The 23,414-nt window shown below is 38.5% G+C and overlaps 1 long non-coding RNA gene and 1 other non-coding gene across 2 annotated transcripts; both read right to left on the bottom strand.

The window, feature by feature from the left end:
- Window positions 1–1,330: 1,330 nt before the first annotated feature.
- Window positions 1,331–23,410, bottom strand: LOC126953562 (uncharacterized). Its single transcript, XR_007725254.1, has 2 exons — window positions 23,342–23,410; window positions 1,331–2,001 (listed from the first exon to the last, which is right to left on the bottom strand). It is a non-coding gene; the product is annotated as an uncharacterized LOC126953562 (long non-coding RNA).
- Window positions 4,757–4,850, bottom strand: TRNAI-UAU (transfer RNA isoleucine (anticodon UAU)). Its single transcript has 2 exons — window positions 4,813–4,850; window positions 4,757–4,792 (listed from the first exon to the last, which is right to left on the bottom strand). It is a non-coding gene; the product is annotated as a tRNA-Ile (tRNA).
- Window positions 23,411–23,414: the final 4 nt, after the last annotated feature.

Below are 23,414 nucleotides of genomic sequence, written 5' to 3'. Positions count from 1 at the left end.
AAAGGAAAGGGGAGAGCTGAAAGAACTGGAGAGTTGGAGATACCAAGGAGTAAAACCTCACCTACAAAAGATTAGTCAACCATCAAATATTGTTGAGTACAAGTTAGAAAAAAAGTCTAAAACTGTCTTGGTGAGGATGTCATCTCAGTAGCCTTAACAAAGCAGTTTGGTAAAATGGTAGGTGGATGCTAGATTGCGGTGGGTTGAAGACTGGAAGGAAAGGAAAGGTATTCATCCAGGTTTCTCTTTCTGGAAGTACATGTTGAGGGGAAGGAGTAAAAAAGAGCAGTCTCTTGAGAGTAGTCATATAGATCTTTGGATCATGCAGAGTGTGAGTGTATATGTCCATTTAAAGATGACAGACTGTGTGTTTATACATATTTTATTTTAAGGTTAAGTCATCATGGGGAGTTGGCATTTGGAGGTGCAGATGAAGAGTTTAGTCTTTAAAGAACAGAGAGACATCCCTAAAAAAATTAGGCAAGCAATAAAGCTGGTAACTGATGCTGATGAATTATAAATGTATGTAAAGAAGAGGGAAATGATGTAAATCAGAGGAGAGTCTAGATTCTTTGTGAAGTAAAATGTAAGATTATCTGCTAAGAATGAAGCATTATCATGGAGTTTGGCTATTAAGGAGATAGGGGAAATTATGCAAAAACAGTCCTGGGTGGATGAGGAAATTATTAGGTCTAAGGTTACCCATAGGCTTTGAGGTTACAGACCACAATTTTGCAAAGGACATGAAATTTGCTTGCTTCCCTTTTATTCCTCAGAAAGGGTAGGGTAAATATTGACGAGAAAATATGGATAAAATGATATTGGTGTGTTGGAAACTTGATCCCCAGTGGGGCAGTATTGGAAAGTGGGATCTTCAAAAAGTGTTTAAATTATGAGGGTTCCACCCTCATGAGTGGATTAATGCCATTATCTTGGGACTGAGTTTCTTATAAAATGAAGAGTTCTGCCACTTCTTGTTCTCTCCCCTGCCCCCCACCCCCACCCACTCTTTGACCTTCTGCCATAAGGTGAGGCAACAAGAAGTCTCTTGCCAGATGCTAGTCCCTTGATTTTGAACTTCCCTGCTTCCAAGACCATGAGCCAATAAATTTCTGTTCATTATAAACTTCCCAGTCTTAGGTATTTTGCTATAGCAGCACAAAATGAACTAAAACAGATGCTTTTCATATTCTCTGTTCTATTCCTAATGACTTTGTGATCATGCCTGAATAATTGAATTGTGAACTCCTATTAAGATGTAATAGTTTAACAAAAACAGGGTGAAAGAATCAACAATTACTGCATAACGAACTATCTTCAAAGCTCAAGGTCACATAACAATAAGCATTTATTTCATACAGGCTTACTGGAGAAGTCAGCTGGTCTAGGCTGGGCTCAGCTGGATGGATCTTCTTCAATCTGTAGGCAGCAGAGGCAGCCAGAAAATTTTTCTCTTTGTCTCTCATCCTCCTCTTTAGACCAGTGTGTGATCTGGGGTTTGTTTTTCTTGTGACAATAGCAGAGGTACAAGAAGGCAAGTGGAAATAGGCAAAGCCTTTTAAGGCCTAGGCTGGGAATAAGCACACCACCACTTCTACCCCATTCCATTGGCCAAGGTAGTTGAGTGGCCAAGTCTAAGTCAAGGGACTTTGTTTTTCAGTTATCTATTGCTGTATAACAAACCATCTCAAATGCAGTGGCTTAAAACACTACGCTCAAATGTAGTAACTTGAAGCAACCATTATTATTTATTTGCTTATGATTTTACAATTTTGACAGAGAATGACAGAGATAGCTTATCTCTGCACTATGTGGCGTCTGCTAGAGCTGTAAGGTATGAGATGGCTTTTTCACTCACAGGTTTGACGTCTTAGAATAGTTGGAATAGTTGAGGGTTGGCAAGGAATATCTCTCCATGTCTTTCCATGTGGTTAGCTTGAGCCTCTGCACACCATCACAGTCTCTAGGCATTTGAACTTCTTACATGGGAGCTGGCTTCTCCTTAAAGGTAAAAATGTTTTCTTAATGCCTGGGCTGAGAAATCACAAAATGTTATTTTTGCTGCATTCCATTGCTCAAATTAGTTACAAACCCAAACCAAATTCAAGGTGAAGGGAAATAGACTCTACTTCTAGCTGGGGAGGTGCCAAGGTCACATTGCAGAAGGGACTGAGGGATACTGTTTCAGTCATTTTCAGGAATCCAATCTACCACAAGTGAAGACAAACACTCCACCCACAAAAAGGTTGTGGATATAGAGAAGGAGCAATGATTTAATCAACTATACTGTATAATACAAATGTGTATATTAAAATGATTTTAAATGATTCTAGGGTCAGTCCCTTGCCCTGGTATCACAGTCTGGGGGATTGTCATTTAACATAATAAACAAAACCACACTGCTGAAGTGCCCACTAAAAGTACTTCAGTTTTCTTTATTTTTGATAAACACCAGAGGCTGTCATAATTAGCATAATGGAATATTGGATACTGGGTTTCTTTGATGAAATTTGTCCTTGTTAATTAGTTAATTAATATATTAGAAACAAAGATCCCATGGGACGAAGGGAACAAATATTAGAAATATAGTCTCCCTGGGTAAATTAGTGGTTCCCAAAATGAATTAAATATTTAAGAGATACTGTTCAAAGGGAATAAAAATTAAATGAGCTCTGTAGCCTTTAACTTGAGGGATGGTGCCCTAGGCTGGAGCTGTCAGTATTCCTGTGTCCTGCTGTGTCCAGAGGTTTTCTTCTTAGAGATGTTTGGCTGAATCTCGATTCTGAAATATTGTTGCATTTGCCTCAAGCAAAGCTTTTATGAAAGGTAGTTTTGGAGTTAGTAAAACAACAATGACAACAACAAAAACAAATGACAAAACCATAGGAACTTCTTTGAGCTTAGAGAACAGGTTTTGTGACTGTTTTTTGCTTGCTTTCTAATAAGTGACTATATATGTACAAAATTTTGTTGAAGATCTGCTATCACTATAACTTGTTGGTATCTTGTAGCTAACTATCCTTTACTTTATACTATAAAGTAAGCTGCTGACGGACATCTACCAAAAGCAACAAAAGTTGTCTATCACAAAATTGGCTTAAGCCAGTTCACAAAAATTCTTTATGGCAAAAGTCAACATTTTTTAAACACTCTCTGCAGATACTCAATAATACCCTCAATTGATCAGGAACACAGATAAAATAATTGAATTAAGGTGCTAAATCTATTCAGAAAAAAAAAAAGGCAAAAAAAGATATTAGTACTCTTTCAAAATAATACTAGAGCATTGTCTAACAAGCCCACTGAAGGGGCAAGTAATCCTCTGAGTTATGCAACTTTTGGAGGTCACTATTTACTATTGATTAGAAAATAGATTACAAGGTTAAATGTCATTATGTAGAAGATTAAGTTTTGAATGATTTTTACCCAGTAAAGATGCAACTAGTTTCTGTCTTTTAGAAAAAAAAATCCCAAAGGCCATAGTTTTCACTGCCCCATAGGACATTAGCTAGTTTTTTACTCAAACTTGCAATCTCTTGCATTATTTTTCCCCCACTGACCATACATTTACCAGCCTTTTCTATTGTTATTGCAATCAGTTTACCATACTCCTCCTTTCCTCATTAGTGACTTAAATAAATATTTGATGATTAGTTACTATATATATATTTGAAGATTATGCTTTGATAGCTTTTAAGGTACTCCAGTGGCTTACCAAGCGCTACAAAGTGAGAAAGTGTTCACTTTATTATCATCTGGTGCGTTCCTGAATGGGATCTCCCTAACCTTTCTCAGGAGATACTCTGTGATTGGACAATGTCCAGATACATGCAAGATCCATTTAGGAATACAGACCTCAAGAGAGAGTTATCTGTGCTCAGCTTAATTCCACTCACCTCTGTGACATGTCCCAAGTGGGACACATGTGCTTTCAGGTTTATGGCAATCTTTATAGCTAGGAAAACAACTCCAAATTACTCAGTTCAATTCCCTCTCTTGGTGAAGAGTTGGGAAGCATATGATAAAAGCTATATCCAGGCAAACCCCAGGTGTCATAGGGAGGGGAAGCATATTTTAAAGTCAAAATCCCTATCTACGTCCTACCCAACTCACCCACAACAACATGCTTATTCTTGTAATGCTGTTCTAAAGATTTCAGGCTTCTGGGTCTATTATCACTCATCCTTTTTCAAGTCCAGGTAGTTGAATGCCTGGGGACACCAGGTGCTGTTTCTCACTTGATAAAAGCTGCTAGATCGTCCATGACTGTTGATTTTATCAGGGTAAAATCAAGTGGGGGAAAATACTGGAGGGGAAACTGTCGTCAGAAATCAGTCCTCCCCCCCCCTCAATCAGAGTTTTAATCGACAGGAAACTTTTACTATTTCCCACTTTTAAGTTTCCTTAAATGGAGTTCAATGCTTATCACCTGATGGGAGTTTCTTACCAGTAAGTATGTGCCAGGGGCTTCCCGAGGAACGATGATGGATGATCCTAACAGCAAAGTGGAAAGAAGGATGTAAAGAGATGATGTTCTTTACCTCAGATCGACATGCAGGACAAAGTGGAGATAGAAGGTAGATAACTCACTGCACCGCAATGGATTTTTTGGTAATTGGCATTGCTTGGTTCTAAAAGGGCTAAGGAAACCAATAACAATAAACTGTGTACACAATTCCAAACACGTTAAAGACGGTGGAGTAGGATTACAGGGGGGAAGGCACTTCAAGTGATGCTATCTTGGGTTGGAAAACAATGCTCCAGGTGAGGCTCGAACTCACAACCTCGGCATCACTCGCACACATACTGCCTTATAAGTACCGCGCGCTAACCGATTGCGCCACTGGAGCACACAGCCCCTACTTCCGGTCACTGGTTACACGGCCTACACAGGAACATCCGCCGTGTTTGCTCTGGTCGTCACATCACAAGTTCCTCGGCCGCGCGCCCTGAGTCCTGGGGCCGCTTCTCCCTCAGACGCGTGCGAAGGCGGACTGGGTTCAGCTGCGGACTCCACGGGAGCCACCGGTCCTGAAAGCGCAGAGCATGCTTTGTTTGCGGAAACGAAAGCGAATACTTCTTTCCAAGGAAACCTGGGAAAGGGCGGACGCTCCCACTGCCTCAGGCGTTCCCTGGAGGACCTTCAGTGGCCGCCGCGTGGGCGGGCTAGCGTCCCGCTACTGCGCTGGTTCCGGAGCCCTTCCCTTGCCTCTCCCAGGGTCCTTCTCCCAGCGTCGGAGGAAGGCCCGCCGTCTGCGCGTGGAGTGCGGGTGGTGGGAATCCCTGGGAGGATTACGAAATCCTTCAAGTGGGATTTACCAAAGCCGTTCCTTTCCGCTCGCTTCCGTTCCCGCTTAGCAAACGTGTTGGAAACGGGTTGCTACTGAAAGGAAGTGGTGCTGGGCTGCATTTTCTGCGGCTAGTCTGCGAGAAACAGCCCTGGAATGGGCCTCTATTTCTTCCTTGGAGCATCCCTCCCTGGGACCTGGGAGTTGAAATCTCTAGGCTAAAGCAACTGAAGCAGGCCCCGTACTGGGCCTCTATGCTGGATTAAACCAGGTTTTTCAGAAAGTGCCTTACTAGGCTAAAGACCTTGTGCTTCAGAGTGTTTTAAGGGGAGAGGATGGGGAAAAGGGCTGTCTCTAGAAGGTAAATGTGTATTGGAGATGGGGAGTGTGTGTTTACACGGAGTATCGGGCATCTTTCTTATGGGTGGACATTGTGGATGAGAATGAGAGATTAAGGCAGAATTAGCTGGTCTTTTAATCCCAAACAGTGTTCTAAAAATAAAAACTGTATCTTCAAGGTGTACAACATGATGTTTTGATACATGTACACAGTGAAATGATTTCTACAGTCAAGCTAATTAACATAATACATATCTTCACAGTTACTATTTTGTGTAAGTGGTGAGAGCACATGAAATGTACTCTTCACAAGTTTCCAATGCACAATGCAGTATTAACTATAGTTATGCTATGCATTACGCCTCTAGACTTATTCATCCTACAGAATTGCAACTTTGTATCCTTTGACCAACATTTCAACCATTTCCACACGTCTCCACCCCTGGTAACCACTGTTCTACTCTGCTTCTATGTATTTGACTTTTTTATAATCCACATATGAAATCATGCAGTATTTTTCTTTCTGTATCTGGCTTGTTTCACTTAGCATAATGACATCCAGGTTCATCCATGTTGCAAACAGCAGGATCTTCTTTATTAAGGATGAATAATATCCTATTGTGTATATAAACCATATGTGCTTTATCCATTCGTTGGTGGACACACACTTAGGTTGATTCTATGTCTTAGTTATTGTGAATAATGTTTCAGTGAACATGGGCATGCAGTTATTGCTTCGAGATCCTGATTTCATTTACTTTGGGGATATGAACCCTGAAAATTTGAGACAGGCCTCAGTTAATTTAGAAAGTTAATTTTGCCAAGGTTGAGGACACACCCCTATGACACAGCCTTAGGAAGTTCTGACTACATGTGCCCAAGGTGGTCGGGGCACAGCTTAGTTTTATACGTTTTAGGGAGACATGAGACATCAATCAATATATGTAAGAAGTACATTGGTTCCTTCCAGAAAGGCGGGGATGAAGCAGGGAGGGGGCTGCCAGGTCGCAGGTAGGGGAGAGACAAATGGTTGCATTCTTTTGCGTTTATGATAAACCTTTCCAAAGGAGGCAATCAGAGTATGCATCTATCTCAGTGAGCGGAGGGATGACTTTGAATAGAATGGGAGGCAAATTTGCCCTGAGCACTTTCCAGCTTGAATTTTCCTTTTGTGATTTTGGGGGCATAAGATATTTTACTTTCACATTATATACCCAGAAAAGGTACTGCTGGATCATGTGGTATTTCTATTTGTAATTTTCTGAGGAACAGCCATACTGCTGTTTTCCGTAAAGGCTGTACTAATTTACATTCCCACCCACAATGTAAAAGGGTTCCCTTTTCTCTCCATTGCCAACACTTGTTATTTTTTTATATTTTTAAATTGGTGATTCTAACAGGTGTGAGATGATGTCTCATTGTGGGTTTAATTTGCATTTCCGTGATGATTAGAAATGTTGAGCATTTTTTCTATTGGCCATTTTTATGTATCCTTGGGAAAATATCTGTTCAGGTTATTTACCTATTTTTTAATCAGATTTGGTTTTCTTGCTATTGAGCAGTCCAATATGTTTTGGACATACCTTATATGTTTTGGATATTAACTCCTTATCAGATACATCATTTACAAATATTTTCTGCCAACCAATAGTTGCCTTTTCGTTTTGCCCATGTTTTCTTCTCTGTGCAGATATTTTGTTTGATGTATTCTCATTTGTTTACTTTCACTTTTGTTTCCTGAGCTTTTGGTGTCCTGTCCAAGAAATCATTACAAAGGCCAGTGTCAAGGAGGTTTTCCCTTATATTTTCTTCTAGGATTTTTACAATTTCAGGTCTTCTGTTTGTGTCTTTAATCTATTTCGAGTTGAATTTTATGTAAGGTGTAAGATAAGGGTGTAATCTTACTATTTTGTATGTGGGTTCCCAATTTTCCCAACACCATTTATTGAAGAGGCTGTCTTTTGCCCAGTGTGTATTTTTGTCGCCCTTGTCAAAAATCAGTTGACTGTAAATGTGTAGATTTCTTTCTGGGCTCTCTATTTTGTTCCATCGGTCTATGTGTCTGTTTTCATGTCAGTGCCCTGCTGTTTTGATTGTATAGCTTTGTATAGTACATTCTGAAGTCAGGTAGTGTGATGCCTCCAACTTTGTTTTCCTTTCCCAAGATTGCTTTGGATATTTAAGGTCTTTTGTGGTTTTATGCAAGTTTCAGAATGTTTTTATTTCTGTGGAAAATATTGGAATTTTGATATTGTGTTGAATCTGTATATTGCTTTGAGTATTATGGACATTTTAACAATATTAATTATTTTGATCCAGAAGTCTTTTCATTTACTTTGTCTTTTTCAGTTTCGTTCATCAACGTTTTAGTTTTCAGTGTACAAATCTTTTACCTCCTTGGTTAAATTTATTCCTAAGTATTTAAATTTTTGTACCAATCGTAGTAGATATTTTTTAAAATTTCTTTTTAGGTAGATTGTTTGTGTAAAGAAACACAACTGACTTTTGTATGTTAATTTTATATCCTACAGCTTTGTTTAATTATTAATTTTAATAGATTTTTGGGTGGAGTTTTTATCAATTTCTACATATAGACTCATGCCATGTGCAAACAGTTTTACTTCTTCTTTTCCAACTTGGATGCCCTTTATTTCTTTTTCTTGTCTAATTGCTTTTGCTAGAACTTCCAGTGCTATGTTGAATAGAAATGGAGATGGTGGTAATCTATGCCTTGCACCAGATCTTAGAGGAAAAGTTTTCAGTTTTTCCCTATTGATTATGATGTTAGTTGTGGGATATTAATAAATGGCCCTCTTGTGTTGAGGTAATTTTCTTCTGTACCTATTTTGTTGAGAGTTTTTATCTTGAGTGGATGTTGAACTTTGTCAAATGCTTTTTCTGCATCTATGATGATATGGTTTTTATCTTTCACTCTGTTAATGTGATATATTGCATTGATTGATTTGGGTATTTTAAGCCACCCTTGTATCCCAGGGATAAACCCCACCTGATCACAGTGTATAGTCTTTTTGATATGTTGTTGAATTCAGTTTTCTATTATTTTATTGAGGATTTTTGCATCTATGTTCACCCAGAGATATTGGCCTATAGTTTAGTTTTCTTGTGGAGGCTTTGTCTGGTCTTTGGTATCAGAGTGATGCTAGCCTCATAAAATGAGTTTGGAAATATTACCTCTACTTCTATTTTTGGAAGGGTTTAAGAAGGATTGGTATTAATTTTTCTTTAAATATATGTCACAATTCAGCTGTGAAGCCATCTGGTCTTGAACTTCTCTTTTTTTGGGAGGTGCTATATGGTTTGTATGTAGTTTGTCCCCAAAAAACTCACACTCAAAGTTAATTGCCAATGTAATGGTGCTAAGAGGTGGGACTTTTAAAAGGCCTTTGGATCATGGAGGGATTAATGCAGTCATGAAGGGTTTAATGCAGTCTCAGTTATCATGAGAGCAGGTTATTATAAAGTGAGGCTGCCTCTTGTGTTTCATCTCTTTTTACACACTCACTTCCCCTTTGTTCTGCTTTCCACCATTAGTTGAAGCAGCACAAGGCCCTCACCAGATGGGATGCTTGATTTTGGACTTCCCAGCCTGCCAAACTGAGCTAAATAAACCTCTTTTTTTTTTTTTTTTTTGTCTTAAAATAAGTTACTCATCCTCAGTTATTCTGTTACAGCAACACAAAACAGACTATGACAGGAGGTTTTAAAATTATTATTACTTCTATCTCCGTATTTGTTATTAAAATGTTTAGGCTTTGTATTCTTGATCCAGTCTTGGTAAGCTATTTATTCTAGGAATTCATCCATTCTTTCTGGGTTATTTAATTTGTTCACATATAATTGTTCATAATAATCCCTTATGATCTTTTCTGTTTCTGAGGCATCTGTTGTAATGCCCTCTTTCATTTTTTATTTTATTTATGAGTTTCTCTTTTTTTCCTTATCTAGCTAAGGGTTTGTCAATTTTGTTTATATTAAAAAAACTCTTGGTTTTGTTTATTATTTTTCTATTGTTTTCTAGTCTCTGATTTATTTCTGTACTGATCTTTATTATTTTCTTTCTTCTGCTAACTTTGTGTTTAGTTTGTTCTTCTTTCTAGTCCCTTGAAATCTAGTTTATTTATTTGAGAGCTTTCTTGTTTTGTAATGTGGCATTTGTCACTATAAACTTCCCTCTTAGTATTGCTTTTGCTATATCCGATAAGTTTTGGTAAGTTGTATTTTCATTTTTGTTTGTCTGGAGTTTTTTTAAAATTTTATTTTGATCTCCTACTGAACCCAGTGGTTGTTCAAGATTATGTTATTTAGTTTCTACGTGTTTGTGAATTTTCCTGTTTTCTTGCTGTTAATGATTTTTGGCTTCATTCCATTGTGGTTGGAAAAGGCACTTCGTATGATTTCTCTTTTCGAATTTGTTAAGACTTGTTTTGTGACTTAAAATATGATCTATCCTGGAGAATGTTCCATGTGTGCTTCTGAAATATTCTCCTGCTTTTGAGTGAAAAGTTCTAAATATGTTTGTAGGTCTATTTGGCCTATAGCACTTTTCAAGTTAGCTGTTTATTGATTTTTCTGTCCACATGCCACATGTTCTATCCATTATTCAAAGTGGGGTATTGAAATCTATTACTATTGTATTGCTGTCAGTTGATCACCTTGCTGGTGTCTCATATGTCCCTTAAGCTATGTTGACTCTTTTTCAATTTTTCTTTTTTTCCCTCTGATTGTATCATTTCTAATGACCTGTCTTCAAGTTCACTGATCCTTTTCTTCTGCTAGATCTAGTCTGCTGTTGAACCCTGCTATTGAATTTTTTAGTTCAGTTATTGTATACTTTAGTGCTGTGATTTCTGTTTGTCACTATTTAATTTTTTAATCTCTCTGTTGAAATTCTCATTCTGGTCATGAATTTATCTCTTGACCCCAGTGAGCATCTTTTTTTGTTTTTTTTGGATTGTCCATCATTTTTTATTGTTTCATAAGAGTTTTTCTTTCTTTCTTTCTTTTTTATTATACTTTAATTTCTAGGGTACATGTGCACAGCGTGCAGTCTTGTTACATATGTATACATGTGCCATGTTGGTGTGCTGCATCTATCAACTTCTTGTTTACATTAGATATTTCTCCTAATGCTATCCCTTCCCCTCCCCCAACCCTATGACAGGCCCTGGTGTGTGATGTTCTCCACCCTGTGTCCAAGTGTTTTCATTGTTCAATTCCCACCTATAAGTGAGAACATGCGGTATTTGGTTTTCTGTCCTTGTGATAGTTTGCTCAGAATGATGATTTCCAGCTTCATCCATGTCCCTACAAAGGACATGAACTCATCCTTTTTTTAGGCTGCATAGTATTCCATGGTGTATATGTGATACATTTTCTTAATCCAATCTGTCATTGATGGACATTTGGGTTGGTTCCAAGTCTTTGCTATTGTGAATAGTGCTGCACTAAACATTTGTGTGCATGTGTCTTTATAGTAGCATGATTTATAATCCTTTGGGCATATACCCAGTAGTGGGATAGCTGGGTCAAATGGTATTTCTAGTTCTAGATCCTTGAGGAATTGCCACACTGTCTTCCACAATGGCTGAACTAGTTTACAACCCACCAACAGTGTAAAAGTATTCCTATTTCTCCACATCCTCTCCAGCATCTGTTGTTTCCTGACTTTTTAAATGATTGCCATTCTAACGGGTGTGAGATGGTATCTAATTGTGGTTTAGATTTGGATTGCTGTGATAGCCAGTGATGATGAGCATTTTTTCATGTGTCTGTTGGCTGCATAAATGTCTTCTTTTGAGAAATGTTTGTTCATATCCTTTGCCCACTTTTTGATGGGGTTGTTTGATTTTTTCTTGTAAATTTAAGTTCTTTGTAGATTCTGGATATTAGCCCTTTGTCAGATGGGTAGATTGTGAAAATTTTCTCCCATTCTGCAGGTTGCCTGTTCACTCTGATGGTAGTTTCTTTTCCTGTGCAGAAGCTCTTTAGTTTAATTAGATCCTATTTGTCTATTTTGGCTTTTGTTGCCATTGTTTTTGCTGTTTTAGTCATGAAGTCCTTGCCCATGCCTATGTCCTGAATGGTACTGCCTAGGTTTTCTTCTAGGGTTTTTATGGTTTTTGTATAAGGTGTAAGGAAGGGATCCAGTTTCAGCTTTCTATATATGGCTAGCCAGTTTTCCCAGCACCATTTATTTATTAAATAGGGAATCCTTTCCCCATTTCTTGTTTTTCTCAGGTTTGTCAAAGATCAGATGGTTGTAGATGTGTGGTATTATTTCTGAGTGTTCTGTTCTGTTCCATTGGTCTATATCTCTGTTTTGGTACTAGTACCAAGCTGTTTTGGTTACTGTAGCCTTGTAGTATAGTTTGAAGTCAGGTAGCGTGATGCCTCCAGCTTTGTTCTTTTTGCTTAGGATTGTCTTGGCAATGCAGGCTCTTTTTTGGTTCCGTATGAACTTTAAAGTTGTTTTTTCCAATTCTGTGAAGAAAGTCGTTGGTAGCTTGATGAGGTTGGCATTGAATCTGTAAGTTACGTTGGGCAGTATGGCCATTTTCATGATATTGATTCTTCCTATCCATGAACATGGAATGTTCTTCCATTTGTTTGTGTCCTCTTTTATTTTGTTGAGCAGTGGTTTGTAGTTCTCCTTGAAGAGGTCCTTCACATCCCTTCTAAGTTGGATTCCTAGGCATTTTATTCTCTTTGAAGCAATTGTGAATGGGAGTTCAGTCATAATTTGGCTCTCTGTTTGTCTGTTATTGGTGTATAGGAATGCTTGTGATTTTTGCACATTGATTATGTATCCTGAGACTTTGCTGAAGTTGCTTATCAGCTTAAGGAGATTTTGGGCTGAGATGATGGGGTTTTATAAATATGCAATAATGTCATCTGCAAACAGAGACAATTTGATTTCCTCTTTTCCTATTTGAATACCCTTTATTTCTTTCTCTTGCCTGATTGCCCTGGCCAAAACTTTCAACATTATGTTGAATAGGAGAGGAGTTTTTGCCTCTGGGGCTTTTTGCATGAGAGATGGGTCTCCTGACTACAGCACACCAATGGGCCTTTACTCTTTATCCAATTTGCCAGTCTGTGTCTTTTGTCTTTTAATTGGGGCATTTAGCCCATTTACATTTAAGGTTAATATTGTTATGTGTTAATTTGATTCTGTCATTATGATATCAGCTGGTTATTTTGCCCATTAATTGATACAGTTTCTTTAAAATGCTGATGGTCCTTACAATTTGGCGTGTTTTTGTGGTGGCTGGTACTGATTGTTTCTTTCCATGTTTAGTGCTTCCTTCAGGGGCTCTTGTAAGGCAGGCCTGGTGGTGACAAAGTCTCTCAGCATTTGCTTGTCTGTAAAGGATTTTATTTCTCCTTCACTTATGAAGCTTAGTTTGGCTGGATATGAAATTCTGGGTTGGAAATTCTTTCCTTTAAGAATGTTGAATATTGGCCCCCACTCTTTTCTGGCTTGTAGAGTTTCTGCTGACAGATCTGCTGTAAGTCTGATGGGCTTCCCTTTGTGGGTTACCTGACCTTTCTCTCTGGCTGCCCTTAATATTTTTTCCCTCATTTCAACCTTGGTGAATGCCAATTATGTGTCTTAGGGTTGCTCTTCTCGAGGAGTATCTTTGTGGCATCCTCTGTATTTCCTGAATTTGAATGTTGGCCTGCCTTGCTATGTTGGGGAAGTTCTCCTGGATAATATCCTGAAGAGTGTGTTCCAACTTGGTTCCATTCTCCCCGTCACTTTCAGGTACACCAATCAGACGTAGATTTGGTCTTTTCACATAGTCCCATATTTCTTGGAGGCTTTGTTCGTTTCTTTTTACTCTTTTTTCTCTAAATTTCTCTTCTTGCTTCATTTCATTCATTTGATCTTCAGTCACTGACACCCTTTCTTCCACTTGATCTAATCGGCTACTGAAGCTTGTGCATGCATCATGTAGTTCTCATGCCATGGTATTCAGCTCCATCAGGTCATTTAAGGTCTTTTCTATGCTGTTTATTCTAGTTAGCCATTTGTTTAATCTTTTTTCAAGGTTTTTAGCTTCTTTGCGATGGGTTCAAACATCCTCCTTTAGCTTGGAGAAGTTTGTTATTACCAATCATCTGAAGCCTTCTTCTCTCAGCTCATCAAAGTCATTCTCTGTCTAGCTTTGTTCCGTTGCTGGCAAGGAGCTGCATTCCTCTGGAGGAGAAGAAGCGCTCTGATATTTAGAATTTTTAGCTTTTCTACTCCGGTTTCTCCCCGTCTTTGTGATTTTATCTACCTTTGGTCTTTGATGATGGTGATGTACAGATGGGGTTTTGGTGTGGGTGTCCTTTCTGTTTGTTAGTTTTCCTTCTAACAGTCAGGACCCTTAGCTGCAGGTCTGTTGGAGTTTGCTGGAGGTCCACTCCAGATTCTGTTTGCCTGGGTATCACCAGCAGAAGCTGCAGAACAGTAAGTGTTGCTGTCTGATCCTTCCTCTGGAAGCTTTGTCTCAGAGGGGCACCTGGCCGTATGAGGTGTCAGTTGGCCCCTACTGGGTGGTGCCTCCCAGTTAGGCTACTCAGGGGTCAGGGACCCACTTGAGGAGGCAGTCTGTCCATTCTCAGATCTCAAACTCTGTGCTGGGAGAACCACTGCTCTCTTCAAAGCCATCAGACAGGGATGTTTAAGTCTGCAGAAGTTTCTGCTGCCTTTTGTTCAGCTATGCCCTGTCCCCAGAGGTGGAGTCTACAGAAGCAGGCAGGCCTCCTTGAGCTGTGGTGGGCTCCACCCAGTTTGAGCCTCCCGGCTGTGCTGTTTACCTAGTCAAGCCTCAACAATGGCAGATGCCCCTCCCCCAGCCTCGCTGCTACCTCGCCATTGGATCTCAGACTGCTGTGGTAGCAGTGAGCAAGGCTCCGTGGGTGTGGGATCCGCTGAACCAGGCACAGGATATAATCTCCTGGTGTGCCATTTGCTAAGGCCATTGGAAAAACGCAGTATTAGGGTGGGAGTGTCCTGATTTTCCAGCTACCATCTGTCACGGCTTCCCTTGGCTAGGAAAGGGAATTCCCCGACCTCTTGCGCTTCCCCGGGTGAGGTGATGCCTAGCCCTGCTTCAACTCACACTCCATGGGCTGCACCCACTGTCCAACAAGTCCCAGTAAGATGAACCTGGTACCTCAGGTGGAAATGCAGAAATCACCCATCTTCTACATCGCTCACACTGGGAGCTGTAGACTGGAACTGTTCCTATTCGGCCATCTTGAAACAAAGATTTTTTTTTTTTTTTGAGACAGAGTCTCTCTCTGTTGCCCAGGCTGGAGCACAGCAGTGTGATCTCAGCTCACTGCAAGTCCCACCTCCTGGGTTCAAGCAATTCTCGTGCCTCAGCCTCCCAAGTAACTGGGATTGCAGGTGTGTGCCACAACACCTAGCTAATTTTTTTTGTATTTTTGGTAGAGATGGGGGTTTTACAACATGTGGTCAGGCTGATATTGAGCTCCTGACCTCAGGTGATCCACCTGCCTCGGCTTCCCAAAGTGTTAGGAATACAGGCATGAGCCAATACACCCAGCCCAGTGAGCATCTTTATGACCATTACTTTGAATTCTCCATGTGGTAAATCATTTATCTCCATTTCATTAGGGTCAATCTCTGGAGATTTGTCTTTTTCTTTTGTTTAGAACATATTTTTTTATTTCTTTACTTTTCTTGACTGTGTATTGGTTTCTGCACATTAAACAACCACCTCTCCCAGTCTTCACAGACTGGCCTAATATAGAAGAAACTCACCAGTCAGTCCAACCAGAGGTACTGGATGCCTCTCAAATCTTTTTTTTTTTTTTTTTTTTTTTTTTTGGAGATGGAGTCTTGCTATGTTGCTCAGGCTGAAGTGCACTGGCGCAGTCTCAGCTCATTGCAACCTCCGCCTCCTGGGTTCAAACAATTCTCCTGACTCAGCCTTGCCAGTAGATAGGACTACAGGTGCACGCCACCACACCCAGCTAATTTTTTTTGTATTTTAGTAGAGACAGGGTTTCACTGTGTTACCCAGGCTGGTCTCGAAATCCTGAGCTCAGGCAATCTGCCCGCCTCAGCCTCCCAAGCCTCTCAAATCTTTATTGTCATACAGACCATCATCTTTGTTCTTATTGACCCCCAGAAGACTAGAGTACGCCAAGTCCCATTAGTGTCCTGAAACAGTCAAGACAGGAGCCAGTCCCTCCTGTAGCAGCTAGAAAAGTTGGGATGTTAGGTGTGTAATCCAATCCTTTCTCTCCTCAAGTAGAAGCTGTAAGCTGGAGTTTATCATCATTTGCTCAGCACTGAGCCAGGAGGGTAGCTGGGGCAAATACCTACACTCTCAAACTGCACATTTTTCAAACCATTACTTTGCTGTCTGTCACCTCCAGGGGCCTAGCAAATGCTGGCTGATAACTCTGAGAGACAAGCAGGTTAACTGGAGGCTTGTTTCTGTCTCTGGAGTGAGCCCCGGAAAGGAGCTGCAGGAGGTGCCCACACACCTATTCAGGCTCCCAGAAGACTACTAATTGTCTGCTCTCTCACCTCCTAGATGCAGGCTGGTTAGAAGTTAGACCCTCAGGCAGCAGCTGGAAAAGTCTGGATGTTAGATGTGTAGTCTAACTCTTTCCATGGATATACTGGCCGCTGGGCATTATTGCCTGCTCTGTCTGCACTGAGCCAGAGGGAATAGCCTGTGGAAATATTCCTGTACCCATTTAAAACCACCTGTTTGTTTTCTGTGGTCTCTGGGGACTTGAGAATGGTAAGCCTCATCATCTCTCAGAGCTAGGTGATTTAGGAGCTAGCCACTCAGCTGCTAACTGTAAAAGTTAGGGGAGTAGATGTGTAGTCCAAATTCTTTGCTCTTTATGGAGAAGTTGGGAGTTGGGGGTTCCCTACCAATTACAAGGCACTGTGCCCAGGGTTAGATTTATGGCACTAGTGTGTCTCAGCTGCAATGTGGTTATTATCTCAGTTGCCCACTAGGTAGGAATCTCTCAACTAGTTTCTGGATTTCTCTCAAAGGGAATTAATTCATGTCTAGGTATTTATTCTGTGTGCTTGTGGGATTAAGGAAAGTTAGGAGCTTCCTATTCCACTGTCTTGCTGATGTCCTCTTTGTTTTGTTTTCTAATTACCATTTGCCATGTATATGTGGGTATGATGTGTCAAAAAAATAACGTGTTGGTTGGGCATGGTGGCTCATGCCTATAATCCCACCACTTTGGGAGGCTGAGGCGGGCGGATCACTTGTGTACAGGAGTTCAAGACCAGCCTGGCCAACATGGCAAAACCTCGTCTCTACTAAAAATACAAAATTAGCTGCGTGTGGTGGAGTGCATCTGTAATCCCAGCGACTCAGGGGGCTGAGGCAGGAGAATTGCTTGAACCCGGGAGGCAGAGGTTGCAGTGAGCTGGAAATCATACCATCGCATTCCAGCCTGGGTGATGGAGCAAGACTCCATCTTGAAAAAAAAAAGAAAGTGGACTTGGATTGATTGTAAATATTTGTTGCAAACACAAGAATAATCACCAAAAAGGTTTAAAAAGAGATTTATAATTGATATATTAAGAAAGGATAAAAATGGAATCTTACAAAATAAAACCAGAAAAGAGAGGAAAAAGTGGAAGACAAAAAAAAAAAAAAAAAAAAAGAAGAAGAAGAAACTAAGGACAAGGACAATGAATAGAAAACAGTAACAAATATGGTACATATAAATCCAGCTATATAAATAATCACTTTAAATGTCAATATTTTGAATATATCAATTAAAATATAGAGACTTAGCTGGGCATGGTGGCACATACCTAAAGGCCCAGCAACTCAGGCAAGACAGGGAGGGACTGAGGCAGGAGGATCTCCTGAGCGAGCCCAAGAGGTCGAGGCTGCAGTGAGCCATGGCACTCACCCTGGGTGACAGAGTGAGACCCCGTCTAAAAAACAAAAACAAGAAAAGAGACTCAATCAGTAAACAAGATCCAACTACCTGTATGTTACCTCCTAAAAATCCGCTTTAAATTTAAGACACATATAGATTAAAAGTAAAGTGATGGAGAAATATATACCATGTTAACACTAACCAAAAGAAGCTGCAGTAGCTAAATTGATATTAGACAAAGTCAACTTCAGATCAAGGATAAAGAGGAGCATTACATTACATTCTAGCATTATAATGATGGAAGTGTCAGTTCTCCCAGAAGACATACAAACCTTAATGTGTATGCACCTAACAAGAGAGCGTCAAAATATGAGGCTAAAGCCAATAGAACTGCAGTAAAAAATAGTGTATTAGAGATGGAGACTTCAACACCCATCTAACTAATTGACAGATCCAGCAGGCAGAAAATCAGTACGGATATAGCAGAACTGAACAGCACCATCATTCCACTGGATCTAACTGACATTTATTAACTATTTCATTCGAAACAAAATTCCATTCTCAAGCTCACATAAAATATTCATCAAGATAGACCACATTCTGGATCATAAAACACAATTTAACAAATTATAAGACTAGAAATCATACAAAATATGCTATCAGACCACAATAGAATTAAATGAGAAATCAATAACAGAAAGAAAGCTAGAAAACTTCAAAATACTTGCAGAATAAACAATACACTTCTAAATAACACATAGGTCAGAGAAGAATTTTTAAGAGAAATTAAAATTTCAAAATAGCTCAAACTAAATAAAAATTAAGATACAGCTTATAAATTTGTATCTATACAAAGTGAAATCAGTGCTTAGAGGGAAATTTATAGTACTGAATGCATATATCAGAAAAGAAAAATATAAAATCAGTAATTTAAGCTTCCAGTTAGAAAACTAAAAAAGAATATGTTTCAACCCAAAGTAAGCAGAAGAAAAGAAATAAAAATTGGAGCAAATGCCAATGAAATTGAAAAGAAGAAATAGAGAAAAATCAACAAAACCAAAAGCTGATTCTTTGAGAAGATCAAAAAACTTGATAAAACTCTAGCCAGGTTAACTAAGAGAAAAAGAAGACACAAATTACTAATATCAGAAATGGAAGAGGGATCATCACTATTTATTCCATGGATATTAAAGGGATAGTGGAGTAATATGAGCAACTGTGCTCACGAATTGATAACCTAGATGAAATGATCTAATTCTATGAAAGATGCAATCTACCAAAACTCACACAAGGAGAAATAGGCCTATGTCTATTTAAAAATGGAATTAATAATATCTTAGGCAATTAGAACAGGCCTGTATCTATTTAAAAGTGGAATTAATAATATCTTGCCCAAAGAGAAAAACCAGGCCCTGATGGATTCACTGGTGAATTCTACCAAACATTTAAGGAAGAAATTATACCAATTATCTATATTCTTTTCCAGAAAATAGATGCACAGTAAATATTTCCTAATTCATTCTAGGAGGCCAACATTGCCCTAATACCATAACCAGACACAGATGTTACAAGAAAGGAAAACAACAGATCAATGTCTTTCATAACACAGATGCAAAAATTCTGAACAAAATATTAGCAAATTGAATCCAACAATGTATAAAAAAAATTATACACTATGACCAAGTGGAATTTATTCCAGGTATATAAGGTTGATTCACATCCAGAATCAATATATCACACCAATAGGCTAAAGAAGAAAAATTATATAATCATATTAATGGATACAGAAAAGTATTTGACAAATTTAAGATAATTATAGTCTCTCACATTTTTTAATTTTTAGTATTATTATTATTTTTGAGACGGAGTGTCACTCTGTCACCCAGATTGCGATCTTGGCTTACTACAGCCTTCCCCTCCTGGTTCAGGTGATTCACTTGCCTCAGCCTCCCGAGTACCTGGGATTACAGGCATGCACCAGCCATGCCCGGCTAATTTTTGTATTTTTAGTAGAGTTCGGGTTTCACTATGTTGGCCAGGCTGGTCTGAAACTCCTGGCCTCAAGTGATCCACTGGCCTTGGCCTTCCAAAGTATTGGGATTACAGGCATGAGCCACTGTGCCCGGCCTGATTTTGTCTTAATCTTGATAAAAAATTTTAATTTTTCTAGCAATGTAGACGAAATAGAACTGTGATTTATTATACATGATTTACACAAGTGGATGAGCCGTGTGTTTGTTTTTTTCTTTTTCAAATTTTTATCCTTTCTTCACTCTGCATATACATCCCAGGATGCCTGTCCTCTCAGTGCTATGTTTATGTCATCAGTGTTTGCCAGAAGAGAATGTCTTAGGTAAGGGTATCCAATCATTGTTTTTATCAGGCTAACTGTCCTGAAGAACTGTTGTTCTATTGTTTGTGTTTTCTTGCTATGAATTTATACTCATCTTATTTACATTTGACTTTGTTGGTGGATAACATATAGAAAGAGAATGAACTCTTGATCTGCTTTACAGTTTTATTTTGCTATAAATTAACAAAATACCATTCTTATTACAATTTGACTTTTAGTGCCGCTTCCCTGTGAGCAAAGAATGTACAGACCCGCAACTTTAGTGTTGCAAACCCCTTGACAATTTTATTTCACATTGAACATTTATGGATTTGTAATCTCCTTAGTATCTGTGTGGTTGGTTGATGTACTCCTGTGAGACAGCCTCACTCAGTTTATTGATAAAATCATATGTCAGAGCTTATGAGAGAGAACCAGAAGTTACTTCACTAAGGAAACTGCCTATGCAGCCATTACCCTTCTCCAGGAGGCATCACCTCTGTCTTATTGAGCAACACCTGGAAATTTCTATCTCAAGAGAGTACTACAAGGCATAAATGAGATGATTTATATCAAATGCCTGGAATAATACTTATTAAATAACATATTATTATTATTATTCATTATTTCCTTCCTTGTAAGCTAGCCATCTAAGCCTATCATAGATTGTGTATTGAGCATAAAATGATAGCAAGGGGAGTCCCATAATTCATGGCACTAGGCTTCAGTAATGGAAAACATCAATTCCTAGAAAGAGATCTTCATGCAAGTAATACATGATTTTATTTCCATAATCTGAGAAATTCAATCTGTTGGCAGTCATCTGTCTTACTCACTTAGAATTTTGTCTATTGGGAAGGCAAAATTGTCTCTTCAGGTTAAACATTTTATGTTTGTTTTGATACATTTTGTCTGTATATGCTCTGGGAAAAATATTTTTCCAAGGTTTTGTTTTTCCTATGTCTTGCCTAGGAAACTTTGGTGCATCCTTTGCTTATGAAATGAAATTTGTTTCTTATTGAATGTCTGGAAAGTTCCTTAAATGTACTGTTTGGATAACTTTAGAAAATAATATTTGAATCAAAAATGGATTTGTATCATTGGTCAGCTGTAGTGCAGTTGACTTTGAAATATTCTGAATCTGGGCAATAAATATAGTTTCAAATATATATACAATGATAACTTGTCCTAGCCTATGTGCAGCTAGTTTTAAAATTAGAGTAAGAATAGAAACTTAGTGTATAAATTTTTACATTTTCCTAAGTGATTATTTTAAAAACTCATTCTAGTTAGAATGAGACAAGAGGAATCTCCATAGAGTGATACATAATATCCAATTTTGGTGTGATGTTTAAAAATAAGGCAAAGGATTTAAATTTCCAATAATAATTATAATGAAGAAGCATTTATATGGAGTCTCATTTTTAAAAATACTTTTACATTTGTTTTCTAAATATAGTTTTATAGCAATTCTATAGGGGTAGGTATTATTTTTGTTAAAATAATGCATAGTCAAGCAACAGTCTTTGATCACTTATGTGACTAATAAAATGAGTATACGTAAACAAAACAACCTCTTGTAGAGTTTGTATCTGAGAGACCTGGAAAAGTTATACCATCTAAAATGAAACATATCAGTGAGCACAACTGAATGTAATAGAGAGCAGGTGACATTTTCAATCTGGTGAGCAGCGTTTTTAAGAGAAAGAGAAATTAGCTTTTAGCCCGTTGGGTGACTGAGATGTCAAATTTATATTTTTTAAACTTCTTATGATGGAAAATTTTAAACACAAAAGTTGATATAATTAGTTAACAAACTTCCCAGTACTCAGTTTTGCCAATCCTGTTTTCTCTGTTTCCCCATCACATTTTTTGTGGAGAGAGGGTGAGGTGGAGGGAGTGTTTTAAAGTGAAATCCAGACATAACATTTCACTTTAAATTTCTCAGTTTGTATGTCTTAGACATAAGGACTCTTTTGTTTTATTTATATAGGCACATACTATTATCACATTCAGCAAGTTTAGCAGTAATCCCTTACTATAGGAAGTGACTTGGTCAAATAGTAAGTGGAAAACTATGATTTGAATACAGGTTTTCTGGTTCCAGCTTTTGCTATTTGATTCTTTTATATAGCATTTTAAGCAAAGAACAGTTTTCTCACTTTAAAAGAGTATATGCTTTAAAGGGAGTATGGATTGAAGAGTTATGATTTTAATATATTGATTGAGACTTCATATATAAGGGAAAGAGTAGGTGACTGCTGTAGGCAGTGAAGAGTTTGCTTGCTAAATATATTTATAGTTTTCCTTTATTTCTCTTCTGACATCAGTAAAAATATATTTGCCCATCATCTTTGTTTTCCTGGGTCAATTCATAGCTCAGGAGAAAATAGGCACTCTTCTCAATGGGGTCCCCACCAACCTTGAGATTTAAAGATATTACCTTATAATATCTGTTCTTTGTAAGTCTCAGGGATGAGTTTCCATGAGCACATTATTGGCAGAAGCAATCTTTACCTAGGTGAATTACTTCTGACTTTCTGCTGTAAATATCCCTTCTCTCCCCCAGCCAATGGCATTAGTATGCTACCCTCTTTCGTCAGCCAGTGTCCAACATAGTTTCAAATATGTATACAATGATAACTCATCCTAGCCTGTGTGCTGCTAGTTTTAAAATTTGGTTAAGAATACAAACTATTTGGTGTATAAATTTTTACACTGTCCTAAGTTATTTTTGTAAACACTCATTCTAGTTAGTTTTTAAAATTTAATGAGACATGTATTGCTGTTGCACACTCTAAATCCTAGTTAATCCTATACATATATTAGCATAATACATATCCAACAGAAACAGTCAACCAGGGGAAACTGGCAGATATGCCAACCTTCTCTTCTGATGATGAGCCTTTTGTTCCTGGATCAGTCATTCATTCATTACACAAATATTTATATAGCACTTGTCTTGTGCCAGATAGTATTTTAGATGCTCAGAACACATAAGTGAATAAAATAGACAAAAATCAGCTGGGTGTGGTGGCTCATGCCTGTAATCCCAACACTTTGGAAGGCTGAGGCAGGGGGATCAGGAGGTCAAGAGATCAAGACCATCCTGGCCAACATGGTGAAACTCTGTCTCTACTAAAAATACAAAAAATTAGCTGGGCGTGGTGGTGTGTGCCTGTAGTCCCAGCTACTTAGGAGGCTAAGCCAGGAGGATCGCTTGAACCCGGGAGGTGGAGGTTGCAGTGGGCCGAGATAATACCACTAAAAATCATCCCAGTTTCCTGGAGCTTACATTTGGTAAACTTCAATGGGGGATTTTAGCAACGGTCTGCTTTTTCAGCTTATGTTCATTTACCCACTTATTTGCTAATTCCTTCATCGGCATTACATATCTTAACATTATTCTGGTAGAGTGCAAAGGATGTAGTATATCCCATTGTTCTTTAACACATAATTGGTTTCCACTTACATCTTCCCAGATATTGTCCAGATTATTCTGTATTCTCTCTCAAGTGTCCTTCATTCTTGTAGGAATACAGTAT

The sequence above is a fragment of the Macaca thibetana genome, chromosome 4 (genome assembly GCF_024542745.1).
Source record: "Macaca thibetana thibetana isolate TM-01 chromosome 4, ASM2454274v1, whole genome shotgun sequence".
NCBI lineage: Eukaryota > Metazoa > Chordata > Mammalia > Primates > Cercopithecidae > Macaca > Macaca thibetana.
This window is presented reverse-complemented; position numbering and strand designations above follow the sequence as displayed.